This window comes from Microcebus murinus, chromosome 7, assembly GCF_040939455.1.
Source record: "Microcebus murinus isolate Inina chromosome 7, M.murinus_Inina_mat1.0, whole genome shotgun sequence".
In the NCBI taxonomy this organism is placed as follows: domain Eukaryota; kingdom Metazoa; phylum Chordata; class Mammalia; order Primates; family Cheirogaleidae; genus Microcebus; species Microcebus murinus.
Window position 1 is genome coordinate 77,966,695 of NC_134110.1, and position 16,579 is coordinate 77,983,273.

The 16,579-nt window shown below is 41.5% G+C and overlaps 1 protein-coding gene across 2 annotated transcripts in view; it reads left to right on the forward strand.

The window, feature by feature from the left end:
• The window catches only part of PAG1 (phosphoprotein membrane anchor with glycosphingolipid microdomains 1), a 138,189-nt gene that overhangs the window by 37,762 nt on the left and 83,848 nt on the right, over positions 1–16,579 (forward strand). For both annotated transcript variants that reach the window (XM_076005198.1, XM_076005197.1), the window contains exon 2: positions 8,147–8,216. The gene's annotated coding sequence lies outside the window, so the exon portion shown is untranslated. The remainder of the gene's footprint in view (positions 1–8,146; positions 8,217–16,579) is intronic.

Below are 16,579 nucleotides of genomic sequence, written 5' to 3' on the forward strand. Positions count from 1 at the left end.
GGAGTTCAGAAGTATATTTTCTTAGTACTTCCCCCAAAAATAATGAGATGATGTTCTTTGATGAAGCCCATTGCCTTGAGGGAGGGAAGAATGCTTTTAAGGAAGCTTGTGCCCTCTGGCTCTCTTTGATACTCAAGGTTTATTTAAAAAGTGGTAGAACATAGGTCAGCCTGTCCTTGTCTCCAACAAATATAAACATTTTGCTTTTAGCAGAATTTTCATATTCTTTCCAAAACTTCCCTCCAAATCCTGAATTATTGATTCAGTTAACCCTTTGTACTCACAGCTTGCTTTTTTCTTGATTCCTTTATTCTACTCGGGATTTAATTTTTTAAATACCCCAGATTTTACAAAGCACATCAGTAGAATAAAAAACTGGAGTTTCTTTTCATACAAACTTATTTATTTGGATTTTTTTATATTTCAAATTATCGATACATTCAAAGAGTAATAATCTCTATAATTTTTGCTAACCGTGTCGAGTCACACTCGACATACGAGTGCAAAGGGTTAATCTTTTGTGTTTTTGAGACACCTTCAAAGCAGTACTTTTCTTTTATAGCCAGCAAATTCTTTTGTGATTTCTAAATATGCAGAAGAAAACTTAGTCGTGGACTAAAGTATAGCCAATCTCTTTATACCTGGAGAGATTGTTTTTTTTTTTTTCCAGAAGAGTCACCATATGTTGAAAGGGTGCCAGTTGGTATTCATATGTGAGTTAAATTATGTCTGCCATATACAGACTCTGATTAAAGTTCATGTCGATCCTTTTGAGCTTTGGAAAACATTGTGGCACAACACAGTGATGGAATTTGGATATTATTAAATATTCTTTACTAACGACTTTTGATGGCTGAAATCTAGGGGGAGATTTCCATGATAAAATTCCCCTAATTAGACATCAATGGCTCCTAATCTGTTATAGAGAATAATGTAATGTGACCAGACTGGCAAAGTGTGGAGGGAACTGGTTTGAAAGATGAACTGAAAAGCCAACAAATCAACAGCAATTCAAAGAAGTTTTTAAGAGTTGTTAAACTGTCCTGTTTTTTCTTGTCTTGGAATACATATCCTTGAGGATTTCACTAATACTCATTTGGTTGTCCTCTAGCACTCTAAGGCAGAGCCATGTGGGAGCCAGGACTTAGGAGCATTTAATGAAGTAGGGGAGAGAGGTCAGAGGTGAGCAGCAGCCTGGGCTGCCTCAGTGGACCTGAAATGTGCAAAAATGCGGAGATCCAGAGCTCTGCCAAAAGGCATGGTGTCCCCATTCCACACACCGTCCCCGTGTGGCCTCGTCTCTGGCAGTGTGTTGGGGTCAAGCTCACTACTGTAAAATGGTTTTCTAGATTTCTGTTGGCAGTATCTTGCAAGTGTATTCAAAATGTTGAAACAGTGAAAGAACTCTGAAGCAAACAAATGCACCCAGCATTGCAGTGTTACTTGCAAGCTGTAGGTTGTCATGTGTTTGCAGTTTAACTCCTGCTGACCCATCCGCATGAGAGTAATGGAAGAAGAGGCTACAGAGTGCCAGGTCAGGATCTGTAACAGCTTACAAGTCACTCAGCCTGTCTGGGTCTGATGCTTCCTCAACTGTAAGATGAAGCCGTTGAACTTGATGGTTCTCTGGTCTGTGCTTCTCAGGCTGTAATGTGCATGCATATTACCAAGCATCCTGTTAAATTGCAGATCCTGACTCAGTAGGGCTGGGGTGGGGCCTGGGGTTTGCCTTTCTCACAAGCTCCCAGGTGCTGCTGGTGCGGCTGCTCCACGGACCGACCGCAGGCTGTTTAGCAAGCTGTGCACGCTTTCTAAGCTCAAGCTTCCATTAACTCTACAGTGCTATGAAAGCGCGATCATCTGACATTTCAGAAAAGACAGGAAGGTTTCAGGAAACATGCCTACCATGGTATTAACTGTTCTCATTCTTCATAATCATCTTCATCAAAAACACTTTAAGTGCCTAATTATGCATGACGGTTTCACATGCTTTACAAAAAGAACTAAATAGGTTTGGTCCTTGCCTTATCAGACTTGACAACCTAAGACAGATGTATGTATCTGTATAGAGACAGTATAGAGACAGTAATACTGTATAGAGACAGTAATAAATATTGAGGCAGTAATAAATATTGAGTGATAAATGTTCATCCAGACACAGAACACATTCAGATAAAAAGGGTATATATTTAGCATGGGCCCCACGAAATTTATTTTCTTGTAGTTTTTGTTCCTTTTAAAATCTGGGAAACTGAAAAGGTTGCCCTGTATTTTTGACACAAAAACAAGAGATTTATTTCCGCTTTTCAGATGGGAGTTGGGAATGGGAAGATCAGTTTCTGAGGCTGCTTTTGTTGCTTGCTTTATGTTGGCCTCACTGACTTAGAAAGAAATATTTTATCATCCCCACCTACCTAACCCTGATCACCACGTGCAGGTGCTCTGGTCTGACTTTGTGCGTCTCGGTACTGTGTGTACATACAGGATCATTAAATTAACCTCAGCTCTTCTTACCTAAGGACCTTAGGCCCATCAAGTCACCCTCACACTATCCTTGGGAAGCAAACGAGGCAGAGCTGAGCATTGTTATGTCTGAATGATGGGCTGTTAAGTGATGCAGAGAGGCCTCACGCTAACTCATGAAGGAAAGTTTGCATTCAGTGCTCTTTCTTCTGTGCACACCTGCATTTGCTGAACTTGGCCAAAGACTTGGGCTGCCTTGCCTTGCTGTGGGAAGGGATCAGATAAGTGACATTGCCAGCATTTTCTTCTCCTGACAGCAGAACAGGTTCTGTTCCTGGAGGCCGGGCCCCCACCCACCAGAGGTGGTGTTCATGTGCCTGTGATGATGAGCAGTTTGCTATAACCATCTCACAGTTTAGCAGAGTGATGCCAGGATGGCCCGGTTCATTGATGATTCTAGCTCAGCAAGAGTGAAAAGAATTATTACAGATCTAGAAAATGGTCACATCTAACCAAGGATCTCTGTGTAAAATACTTACCAATAATGACATTAGAGAGCTTTGGTTTATACCTTCTTGATTCAAGTAGGCACATAGAATATTTAGTAGTGACTGTGTGTATGCTCAGAGAAGCAGAGGAAAGTGTATATGCCACACTCTTAGGCTACAGCTGTGTGTTATCTATGTTGTGTGGGTGAGTGAGGAGCCACCGTAGAATCAGGTACACTTGGGGTTGACACTCGGCTCCACCACTCATTGGCTGTGTTATGTCACCTTTCCAAGCCTCAGTTTCCACCTACATACATAACAATAATATGGATCCCATGGAATTCTTGTGAGCATTACATGAGATGAGGACGTATGGAATATGTAGCATGGTGCCTGTGAATAGTAAAGACTCATAACTAACTGATCATTGTTAGTAATCATAATAAAACTCTTAATATGTGACAGCATCTGCAATCATTTGTCTTGAAAGAAGAGCTAGAGATTCTAAATTTGGTATTTTTATATTATTTCATAAACATGTGTTTGTACAGGAGGTTGTGTCCGGGTTAATGAAAATGTCACCCTCTGTTTATTAGGAGTAACACTGCATGGAGGCAAAGCCCCCATTCACTGGGCTCAGCCTCACCTTCCATTCTGTAATGTCCATGTACAGCTGTGGCTTTCTTTTTTTTATTATTATTATTTTTAAATAAAATTAACTATTAAGAGTGAAGTCAGTCTACTCGTATTAAAGAAGATACAAAACACCGAATATTATGGCAGGAAGCTAAACTTTTAAAAAGCCACAGATGGCAATATCTTTTGCATTAGTGGTCTTGTAAAGATCTGTGTGGGCACGTGGAATTTTGCAGCCTGGATTGAGGGCACTAAGTATCTAGTTGCCCTCTCACAGGCAGATGAGAGTGGAGGAGGGTATGCAGAGCTCGGTTGCAGGAAGTGGGGGACGCCCTTTGCCTACAGACAGGGAGGGAAGCGAGCCTGCACTCAGAGGGAACCAGAAGCCTGCCAGCTGTATTGCAAGGCTGTAAGACCGACAGAGCAGGGCACGAGGCAGATGGATGGAAACCCAAGAAACTAACATGAGCCATTTAAATGGGAAGCAGAGCCCCAGGGAATTCTCTAACCTCAGAAACCTATTCTATGGCACCTTTTTATAGGGTGTCTGTGGCTTCTGGCCGAGTGGAGATTGAGCCAACTTGGCTTGGACGGAATAGTGGTTCCAGGCAGTTCTTTCCCAGATTTAGTGTGCACGGGATGCAGGTTCTGAGTCAGCAGGTCCAAGCTGAGGTCTGAGATTCTGCATTTCTAACAAGTCCCCACGTAGTGCAGAAGCTGCTGCTTCAGGGGCCATACTTCGGCTAGCAAGTATCTAACCCGCTCTCTCCCCAAGCATCCCATTCTCCTGTCTTTCTGTCCCCTGTACTTTTAACTCCATTCATGGACTCTGCCAGTACTCACAATCCATTGATGCTACTAATTTTCACTGTCACCTGCCTTCAGTTCTCCTGTCCTAGTTACCCAGCTGAGAGATTCCATGATCTCTCCTTATAATCACTCGTTTGCATCCAACCTCAAGTTCTTTGTTTCTTTCTCTCTTCCTTGTAATAGTCAGCTGGCAACATCCCAACCCTGCATAAGCCACTCCCTCCCCACCCCACGTCTTCACCTGTGCTGCTGAGTGTGGCTAAGGAACCAACAGGTCTCACTTTCATCTCAGTGGGTCCCCAAGGCTACTGGTTCCCTTGTCCAGTCACTCTTCCCCTCTCTCGGAGCACCTCCTCATGGTCTCTCCTCAAACCTCAGATATCTGTTTCTCTATCCTCATTCTCACCTGATAACTTTGCTTCCTATTTTCTTCTTTGGATCATGACTTAGAAAAGAACTTCCTCCTATTGCCCCTGTGGATCTGCCCAGGTGTGCATGTGTGCCCACGGCCAACAAGGCCCCCTACAGTGGCCACAGAAGCACGGGGCATGCTCTGGCTCTCTGAGATGGCCACATGGAGGGGCCAGCAGGACCAGCCCCTTCCTGACCTGCCTCTCCACCACCTCCTTCAAATCTCCACTCACCCGACATTATGCCACTGACGTCTTTCCTGACTCCCCCACTTAAAGAAGAACCCCCCCCCACCAGCAGTCCTTACCCCACACTGCTTCTGTTTCCTTCAGTGATCACAGCTGTTCTGCCAGATGTTTGGCTCGTTTCCCACCTCCACTAGATAGCTCCACGAAGACAGGGAATTGTGTCCTGGTCAGTATTGAAACCCCATCTACAAAGTGACCGGCTCATGGACATGCTCCTTTAAATAAAGTATTTGAATAGGTATTAGTATGGAAGATGTGACTGTATTAGAATAGAATCAGAAAAGGCCAATTAGGAAAAACTACATATCAACACATGTATTTAAAAAGCCACTCCAGTCCTTTTTTGAATACATGGGGACCCTGTGGGACCTGACTGTGCTGAGTATAGGATAGATTGTTGAGCCCACCAGAACGTTCAAAGGTGAGGCGAGAAAATGACCCCGATCAAACTCAGTCGGAGAATTCCTGTCCATTGTCTCATTAAACACTTTCGGGGAGGTCCGTTGTTTAAGTCAGGACTTAAGCAGCCCATACTACTCTGGGCTGCTGAGCGTTGTTAACTTCACTTGGGACACTGGCAAGGAGCTGTGACCAACCAGCGTTTAACAGTTCCACAGACTAAGCGTGCCTGATTCACTGTGTTGCCTGTTGAGGCTGGAGCAAGCTTCTGACTTGAGGTGGGGAGAAGCAAAGGGTGTTTTGTGAGTCTTAAATAAGATGACTGACCTCACACAGGGCTGGGAATACAGCAGGCGCTCGATACATGCACCTTCCTCCCTCAGTGCTCCTCCATCAGTGCCCTTTCCGAGGGCCTCTCTCTGTACACACTGCTGTCTTTCTGCATGATCTGGACGTTAGGATAGGAACATTATTCTGCTTTAATAAGTCATTCATGTTAGACCAGTGACTGTTAACTTGGGGGATGATTTTGCCACTGTAGGGGTATTCGTCAAAGTCTGAAGACATTTTTGGTTGTCACAGTTCAGGGTGCAAGATGCTGTACCCTAAAACAAAGAACTACCCAGCCCAAGATGCCAGCAGGGCCAAGGTCGAAAACCCTGTCTTAGACCATTGTATAATACTCTACACTGGTGTTTACAGTTGGTTTCTTTGCTGGACTCTGAAGGAAGAATAGGATTGAGAAGGATGTGACTGGCTGAGCACACAGTGGGACAGGAGGCTGGGACAAGTTGAAGGACCCACCTACCAGGTGCCAGGATCCACCTACTCTTTACAAGCGTACTATAGTTTCTAGCTGAAAAACCAGTGTCTTATTGGATACTCATTTCTATATCGCCTGCGTGGACTCTAAAACAGTGTGGCGGAGGTGAGGAGGACTAAGGATGGAGGGTGAGGATGATGAGGTGACACTGGGCAGGCTGATGGGCACTGTGGTGGGGAGATTGTCATACTGCGCCAGGAGCTTGGGTTTTATCCCAAGAGAACTGCACGTATGGAGCCCTCCAGAGCCAAATTAGCCTGCTCTTTTCTGCTGTGTTCGCAGCCTGTGCGTACTTCCCCTATTACGTGTGTCTCTTTGTATTGTACTATTTACTTGTAACTTGGCCTCCCAAACTGGGCCAAGTCATCATCTTTGCCTTTGTGTACCTCTTGTACATAGCACAGAGGTTTATCAGTGAGTGTTTATTAAACACATTTGGCAGTGTTTTAAATAGCACTAGCAGCCCCTCAAAATAGTTACTTCTCCACTTTTGAACAGGTGTCATGGCCAAGTACTTATTACTGATGCAGTTGTTTAGAGCTTGAAATGCGTCCTCCTGGTTTTATAAAAGATGGATTTTCAGGCTGATAATAGAAACTTTCCAAAACCCACAGTGTTGCTGAACCATAATGCTTCGTAGTTCAGGAAGGGAGATTTCCCAGCAAGAGGCCAAAAGGAGAGAATTTCCATTGCCTTTCTTTCTTGCAATGTGATCTTTGCCATTTTCCGGCCTCTCCTGGTGTGTAATGTTCTCTCGCCTTCTTCTGCACTTTTCTCTTGGTGCTCACATCCAAGAGGCCCTTAGACGGCATGGGCAGGGGTCTGTGGGATAAGAGGGGGGCTGGGGGCTCTCATCTTGCCGCTGCTGTGGACTCTATAGGCCCCTCGTGGAGGGATCGTCACCTTGCTTGTTGGCACCTTGGCAGTTATTTCTCTTTGGTCTCTCTAGTGCTACTTTGCTTTTCATTTCTAAGAAATAGCTCTTTCTTTTCTCTTTTAAAACTTTACCAAAAAAGAAAAAAAAAATCTTGGGGGAGGCATTGGTTTGCCTCAGTGGATATTTCTCCTAAGAAAATTCAGTTTAGTTATTAGGTCATTCTTTCACTATCCATGCTTTTTACTTCCACTTAGCATATTTTAACATGTCTGCTTAGATCCACAGTTCTACGAAAAACCGAATTTTAGATTTGAGATTATATTCCTCAAACTCGGATCACACTTATTCTTGGAGGAAGTGATCTTTATAAGTGATATAGCTTTATTTTTAAGCATAAGAAACCATGCTAACAAAAATACAGCACATTTCAAGATGAAGACATTAAATAATATGGCTAAATATAACATTTACAGCATTACTTCTATATAATTTTGTTTCACCATTTTTCTTTTCTGACAAGACTATCATCTTCTTTAAGCATCCAACCATTTTTGTGTTTGCTTTAATGCATGTGCCTTGACCACTCTAAGGAGCCATGTTCGAGATGTGAGGTTGAAGCACTGGTAACAGGTAACCCATAGTTACCGTCAGAAAGAAATGAGGTGGCAATGAGTAAAAACAAAGCATGGGAATAATTAATTATCACAAGTGATTAATGCCATCATTTTTATTTTCCTACATATATAACATTTGTGACAATATATATATAGGTCTGTGAATATTTTAAGAGCAAGTTTTAACTTTTGCTTTTTAACATTCTTTTTTGATGGTTTTAAAGTGCTAAATGTTAAACAGGTTTTTTTTCGGTTGCTTTCTTTATTGACCAAAACTTAAATATGTAAATGAAAAGATCATTATTTTACTTTTACTTGTTGCAATTTTAATCCAGTGTAGAATTTTGAAATTATTTCCCCTTGTATTTCCTTTTCAGGAAACACCAGGTCGTTCTCTGATTTCGGCAGTTGGGCACAACTTCCTTGCTGGGAAAGAGTGATCTCAAGGTATTCATTTATCTGGTTTATTCTGCATTACTCTGCATTATTGTTCATTCAAGCTGGCTTTTAGTGTAACTTTGTGTGCAGGCATCAGTGATTGATTTGGGGACTCCGTTTGGGTTGTAGATCTGCAGACACACAGCTTCCAAGCTGAAAAACCTCCAAAGTGCTAGCTAAGTCAGATTTGAATTTTGCACCGTGAGTCTTCTGCCAAAGAGGCCGAGACACCAGTGGGTGCACGTCCTACAGTATAATGTTTCCCATTGGTCAGTGGTGGGCGCATCCCTGGTCCTGCTTGGTTCTGCTCTGGGAAATTGAGCAAAGTGCCATCCTCGCTCAATCTTTTTCCTCTTCTTTGAGATGGGAATAATAATTGGATAGCCTCATGGAGGGATTACTAGGATACACAGTGCTCACCACCAAAAAATATATAAGGCTGTGTATATGGTTGGGATTTTTAGTGGTATTCATAATCTCATTTTGTGCTGATGATAAAAGTTATATCAATAATTCCTTAATGACTTTGGATCCATCTTCTGTGAACAGACCAAATATAGAAAAAAAATCATTCGACCTAAATGAACAAGTTAACATAAAGACATTCTATATTTGATTTTAGCAATTCGTTTCCTACCTAGTTGTCAACTTTTATAATGAATCCTGGACTTTGAAGCACTATGTCTACCCATTTAAAAGATTTATAAACCTCAAATTCTGTGGCCTGCCTTACCTGTATCCACCATAAATCGTTATCCAATGCCTCTATAGCCTGGAAAGGAAGGGGTACATCTGGTCTGAATTTTCCCGATCTCTTTTTTTTTTTTTTTTTTTTTTTTTTTTTGAGACAGAGTCTCGCTTTGTTGCCTAGGCTAGAGTGAGTGCCGTGGCATCAGCCTAGCTCACAGCAACCTCAAACTCCTGGGCTCAAGCGATCCTTCTGTCTCAGCCTCCCAAGTAGCTGGGACTACAGGCATGTGCCACCATGCCCGGCTAATTTTTTCTATATATATTAGTTGGCCAATTAATTTTTTTCTATTTATAGTAGAGACGGGGTCTCGCTCTTGCTCAGGCTGGTTTCGAACTCCCGACCTCGAGCAATCCGCCCGCCTCGGCCTCCCAGAGAGCTAGGATTACAGGCGTGAGCCACCGCGCCCGGCCCCGATCTCTTGACAGAAAGAATCTTGTCAAATAGGCCACTGTCTTTTCATTAAATCTTTTCTTCAACTTATTGAAAAATTCTTTTTCTTGCCTGAGTAACCCTTTCGTCTTTGGAGAGAAAGGAGCTATTTCAGGGTCATTTTGGGTTCCCCTCTGAGGCCACAGCCTTTCTAAATATAACTGCAGATCCTGGAGATCAGCCTGCCTTTCGTTAGAATAAAAAATCAATGCATTAAGAGCTTTGATTATCCACACTCCAAAAATGCCTTCCTCTGGTCTCCTAACATTCAACAAGAATCTCAGTTCAGGGAGTAGACATCGTTTTCTCGAATTCACTTCCATTTCCACTAGAGCTGCTCGCCTTACACAGTTTATTTGTGGCCTGAAACGCTGAACATTTTCCACTTGGGGGTAATTAAGATTTAACTCAAGACTCTATATATTTTAAAATAGGTCACCAGATGCCTCTGTAGTAGAATCATAGTCCTTCTAATTCCTGGAAAGCATTGTGTGTTACTTTTTGGTACATGGCTGTCTGCTTGAGTTTTACTATCAAGATAGGTTTCTGCCTCTTTTTTTCTTTATTTAACTTGAATTTCCACTTTGCTTTCTGCCAAACTCCTGTCCCCAGCATTTTGATTATCTTCACTTATATGTGCCAGGCAGCTCCCAAATCTCATAGGTATACAAGGAAACTGTCTTCCCCTGCCTCCTTCACTCCTCTGCTTAACACTGATTTCTTCTCCTGCAATCAATATTTCAATTAACTGGCATTCCTGTCGACCTAGTAATTCAAGCCAGAAATCTCTGCCCTGACATCCCCTCATCTTCCTCATTCAGCCTACACCAGATTCTGGAATTAAGATCATACACGAAGGTTCCAAGAACAGTGACTAATGCTTGGTGAGGTCACCTGCCAGCTGTCACTATGTTAATCATTAATATATTTCTGACCTTCCTGTCTTCTACCTCCACGGTTACTACTTTAGTTCTGGTCCTCGTCAGCTCTGTGCCAATCAGTTGCTGGAGCTAAATAATATCACTCTCTTCTAAGAGACTGTCTCCACTCTAGGTGCCCTGCTCCCAAAATTATAACATGATTTCCTGCCCAGTGACTTCTTTGGGCCCTGGTAACTTTGAGAAGAGATCCACACACCTTGGTGTGGACCCCATGATCCAGCCTGGGCACCCCTGCAGTTCACTGGCTACCTTCCCCTCCTTTGCAGTCTCTGCTTCATTTGGACTGAACTTCTTGGGGCGTTCCAACACATCATGCCTCTCCAGCCTTGCTTTGCACTTGCTGTTCTGATATCTGAGCATGCCGTTGCCCCTTTTTTCTTGATAAATTCCAGTGCATCTTTCAAGATCCACCTCAATTTCCATCTCCTCTGAGAAGCCCTCCCTGGTCTCCCTTAGCTGGGCTCCCATAGTTCTTCAATTACATCTCTAGGCACTCTGTGCTGTAATTATCCACTTACATATCTGACCCTCCTATAGATGCTAAGCTTGAGAGCAGCATTTGGCTCTTATTTTTGTACCTACCACATCTAATAAATGCCTGAAGCATAGTAACACATAGTGGATGCTCTAATTTCTTTAAATGAATATATCTCTGACACTGTAATAAAGAAAAAGATAGTATTCATGAAAAGTAATTGATCTCAAGCTGTGCTTTGTTCCTAAGTGTAAGCATTTTTCTCAACAATATGCTTTGCTTTCTATTTCACTTTTAGTATCCATATGTTAATGAAGAGCCACCAAAACCAATTTATGTTCCCTTTCCCTCTTCTGCTGCTGTCAGTACTAACATGGTGGCTGTCTTCTTTTGCAACCTGTAATTGTGTATCATTTCCACCTTGGAAGTAGATTCATCCAATATCCTCACCAAGTTCGGTGTTGGTAGTAGCTATTTTTATGATGTTTTCATTTGAGATTTTCAAAATTTAAATCCCTCCAACCCGTTTTCAGCCTTCTAACATGCCTGTACCTTGCAAGTGTGTTTCAGATAAAGACAAGCAAGGAGAACATTAGAACCAGTAACTTGTCTGGGAAAATGTGAGCAAACCCAACTCAACAAATAAGTATGTTTCTTGAGAGCCCACGTTTAACACTGTTGGCGATGAACCACATCTTTGAGGAGCTAGGGGAAAATAATGGGATTCATTTTTAATTCAAACCAATTCTAAGCAATAGCCTTGGGTTTCTGGAGTGGCTTTGTAATCAGAGGTTACCGCAGGGCTTGTCAGAACTTTTAGCAACTGTCTCCACTGTGAAAATAGGCTTACATTGTTAGGTGATTGCAGAGCTGAGGAAATGATGACTCTAGCCAGCTTTTGTCTTACATTTGATCTTTGGCTCACAGAGATGAGGTTAATTTCAGCATAAGCTGTTAGCTTTATTTTCTGAATCAGTCAATTTTAATAGCAACCTGCTTGTGCCCTGAAAAACATCCAAGAGCAGTAAGAGAGAATTGGCCTGGAATATAAATGTTAGGTTATATTAATAAATCTTAGCTATCTCTAAGCCAGTAGTCAACAAAATATGAATACTTTGCAATCAGTCTAATTAATCTTTTTTTCTTTTTTCTCTTCTCCCTTGAATTTGTTATGTGTGTGTTTTCTGAATTGTAAAAGCATTATACATGTTCACTATAAATAGTTGGAAAATATGAAACTCCCAAGGAAGGAAAACTGTTTTCTTATGAGTCCATTCATTACCCAAAGAGGACCATTATCAGCATCTTGGTTGATATTAGCCTGAGATTTTTCTCCAACCAAACATACGTACTTTTTAAATTCTGATGATGAAAAATTTTACATACACAGGAGAGAAGCAGAGCCCTCATACAGTCACAATCTAGATTCACAAATTATCAAGATTTTGCCACCATGACTTTACCCATCCCTTTTTTTCTTGTTCTCTTTCTTTTTCCTTTTTTGAAATATCAACTAAATACTTTCAAAGGGAGAAGTGTACTCCTCATATTCTGAGAACTACAGAAAGCAAGTATTTACCTGCCAATTTCACATACTCTAACCTGTCTTTTATTAGGAAGCAGAAAGTATGATTTTACGCTTAGTATTGCATTGTACTTTAGGGATAAGCTGCCTTAAAGCTCAAGTCTATCGCATGCTAGATGGGTATTGATTTTTCCTCTTAAATCAATGTTTCCCTAGAGCATAGTTTTATTTATTCATAAAGCTAAGATGATGTCTGACAGGAGTTACAGCAGTGTAAATCTGCGGTGCAGGCGCAATAAGAAGAGCTTTTGTAAGACTCTCGGAAATCAATGTTCGATGCTAGGGGTTTATGCTCATAAACCTGAAAAAGTGCATTTGCCGTGCTTCCAAGTATACGAGGAAAATTTCAGCATACGGTTAAGTTTCATTCCTCTGTTTTCTGTGGTGCTTTGCAAGTGGACCTAAATGTGGCGTGACTGAAGCCGGGCCTTGACTGTGTTCAACGCATAACCGGCTGACGGGACACCAGGCTGGATAGAATCAAAGCATCAGCCATGATCCTTTGTTGACACTAAATCTGCCAGCTTGCTGTTGAAGGACATGTCACCCCTGTTGATCTGTTCTCTGTAATTCTGCCCTATAGATAGTGCAGGGAGCTCAAAGGGTGGGCTTTTCCGCCCAAAGGGGCAGTTAACATGAGAATGTTCACTTTGGGATACTTCATTCACTTTGGAATACTTTTGTATACTTCTTGGTGTGTTAAAATATATGTAACAGTTCCCTCTGTAGGTAGGCCATATAAGTTGAGTGTAATCCTAAAAGTGTTCACCTTTTGTTGATATGTATGTATGTATGTATATTATATATGGTCTATTTTCTTTTAAAAGTGTTTATCATATGAAAATTACTATTAGACATTTTTAACTTAAAGAAAACATGTCCTAGCTCTTCTCTCAGCCTTAACTGATTTTTTTTTATAGTGGTTGAAAAATGCTTCTAATGGCTGGATGTCACCACCTGGAATTTTAACCCTTTGGTTAAAGGGTTAAAATTGCGCTTTTTTCTTGCTTTTTTTTCTCGATTCTTTTATTGTACTCGGGATTTAATTTTTTAAATACCCCAGATTTTACAAAGTGTGGCAGTAGAATAAAAAACTGGAGTTTCTTTTCATACAAACTTATTTATTTGGATTTTTTTATATTTCGAATTATCAATACATTCAAAGAGTAATTTTAATCTCTATAATTTTTGCTAACCGTGTCGAGTCACACTTGACATCCGAGTGCAAAGGGTTAAATATCCAGTTTTCTATTAGCTGTGTGATCTTAGCACAGCAGGACTGGTTGGGGAGTCAGGTGACCTATAAGCTAGTTTCTTTATCTACTCTTAGCTGCTCTGTGACCTAAGGCATGTTCCTGAACTTCTCTTGGGCTTTTTGTTTATGTTGTTGTTTTGTTTCCTCATTTAAACCACAGTAAGTGAGGGTGAGTGAAATTGGCAGACATTCACTTCTTGTTTTCCAGAGTTTTCTGTGTGTCTAGACTCTTCTTTTCCATTTAAAAGTAACCAGTTGTTATTTAAAGAAAAAAAAAAGGAGGAAAATAGGAAATGAAAGAGAAAAAAGGGATGGAGAAGTGAGGATTATTTCTTCCTGAAGAATAAACTTTCTTCCAGTTTTAAAAGCCCCTAATTTTCTATAAAAAGTAGGGATTCAGATGATTGGCTCAGCTACCAGTAGCCACAATTTCCTTAGAAATTGTGCCAGTGCGGACAGTGAAGGTGCCAGTAAAGACACAGCTTGAGTTTAGGGACTGGAATCTTCAGCATCTGCCCCCGAGAGCAGCTGGGTGCTCCGCCAGACCTACGGCTCCCAAGAGGCCCAAATCCCTTGCCAGAGGTTTGGGAGGAGTTTTTAAGGTCCCAGCCTTTGGATCTTTGCTGTTTCCTCTCTACTGGTAGCAGCAATGGGAGCCTCTTCAGCGGAGGGTTCTAGGGCTTAGAAGGGAAAGGATATAAACACCATTCACTCCGGTAACTGTTCGCTGCTGGTCACGGCTGTGTCCTTTGCCCCATCAGCCATGGGCATGGAGATAACCTGGTATGGCATGTCAGTGTTTTAGAGTTTTTCCCATTAAGCTCCAAGAACATTGCTCTTTATTTCATGAATGGATGTCTTGGCAAAAATGAAAAGAGTCTAAGAGCTTTTTGGAGGACGGAGGCTGAGGTCTCTGCTTCAGTAGAAACCTGAGTTGCCAGACAGGAATATCACACTAGAGGAACTATTTGAAAAAGAGGAGTTAGCTGTTTGGAATCTAACCATTATGTTAAAGGCTATTTGTTTTTGTGTTTCCTAACCAGCATTAGCTAAGTCCTCCAAAGTCTCTCTCTTTTTTTTTTTTTTTTTACATTCCTACAATATAATCCACTTTGTATTCTTTAATACTGCCCTTTTGCTCTATCTTTTTAAATTAATTAATTACTCCTCTAGGGAGCTGATTAGGAAGTCATTCTTCTTGACCCTGTGTTTGGTTCCTTTTTGAGACCTTCTTTGCTCCCCAAATCAAATCAACCCTCACCATCAATGGAGTGACAGATGTCACAGCCAGACAGCCATCATATCCAAATCACTAACATATGATGATTTTGAATGCTGGGCTTATGGGATCAACCACAGTTTCTAGTCCTTTTGATATGTCACAGGGGCTCTTCCTTTTCTGCGTGTAACTCATTCATCAGTGCAGACAACAGGGATGTTATTCTGATGGCTCCTCCTGCTCAGAGGTTCTTCTCCGGCCGGTGCAAGGTGAAAGTTGGCCAGTGCCCACTCAGTCCCATAGGTACCGGAGCCTCATATAATGAATGCTGGATTGGACCATGTAAGGCTGTCCTTTCTCTGAGGCTCCTCAGCCTCCATCAGGCCAAACTGATAGGAAGTTTTATTCTGTGCATGTTAGATCTCACTAAGAAGGAAGCATCTGGCTCTCGTGGCCTTATCTGAACCTGAATAGGAGAGACCACACAGGCTGGCATGGCCCTGCCCAGGCCCACCAGGCAGAGATGGCCCATCTCCAGACAGTGTTTTTGATCTTTTGATTTTTAAATTCCAAGTTTCCTATAGTTGTTTATGACTAGAAGGGGGGCAGTTCTGGATTCTTTTTCTTCCTTTTCATTTCTTTCATCTCCTTCCCCATTTACTTAGTAGGTTTTAAAATAAATATCTGAAATGCCATGTGGCATAGCACTTCGCCAAACAGGAAGCTCTCATAATTTCTTAACATCTTCTAAAATAGATTTTCAGTAAAGTCATGAGACTAGCCATGGTGAAACTGGATCACGGTGTCAATGTGCTTCTAAAGTCTCATGATACAAGGACAGAATTCGCTCTGTTTCTGGTGGCTTTTAACCATGACAAATCAACAGCAGTGAAAAAATAAAAGAAATGAAAACTTTTGCTAATATTTCATGTAGGGGACAAACAAAAAGATTGAGAATTCTCTGAAAAATAATAACTATCTTAGAAACTTAAGAGTGGCAGACCCAGGTTCACCATTTCATTCACATGATCCTGTGCCTCATAGCCCAAAGGCAGGCTGCCAAATATAAATATTTTAAGTATCTTTTTTCACAGTTGAATATATATAGTGTATAAAATGTATTTGTACCATTCAAGGTATTGTTAGACAATTATTAAGCCAAACAGGTTATGTTTGCAGAGAACAAACAAATGCAAAGTTTAGTGTTAAATCTCCGCTAACAAAGATCTCCTGTTGACTTTAACCGGAGACAAGTTTTCCTTGTGCATGTAAGAGAATGTGGTATAGGCTGCAAATATTAATAGCGACTCAGAATCGTGGCACACTGGTGACCATCTGGATGAGTATGGGTACTGTTATAGATAAGAGGCGTTGTTAGCTGACGTGTTGTGAGTGACTGAGTTACAATTATTATTGACTTTGGATCGCTTTGTTTTATAATCCTTTTAATATAATCTGACATTCTAATGTTTGAAAATGTGTCTCAAACACACGACAAAATGGTGAAAACCACTGAATTATGGGACCAGATCACTTCTTTCCAATTTGCCACCTATTACCCTTTCCCCATCAAAGATGGATTTTGTAGGGTGAAAGCACAGAGGATGGTTCTTTCTTGTCATTCAGGTCTCAAATGTAACTTCCAAAGAGAAGACTTCCCCAAGCATCCATGGCTCAGAAAACCCCTAAGACACTCTATCACTTTTTCTCCTTTACC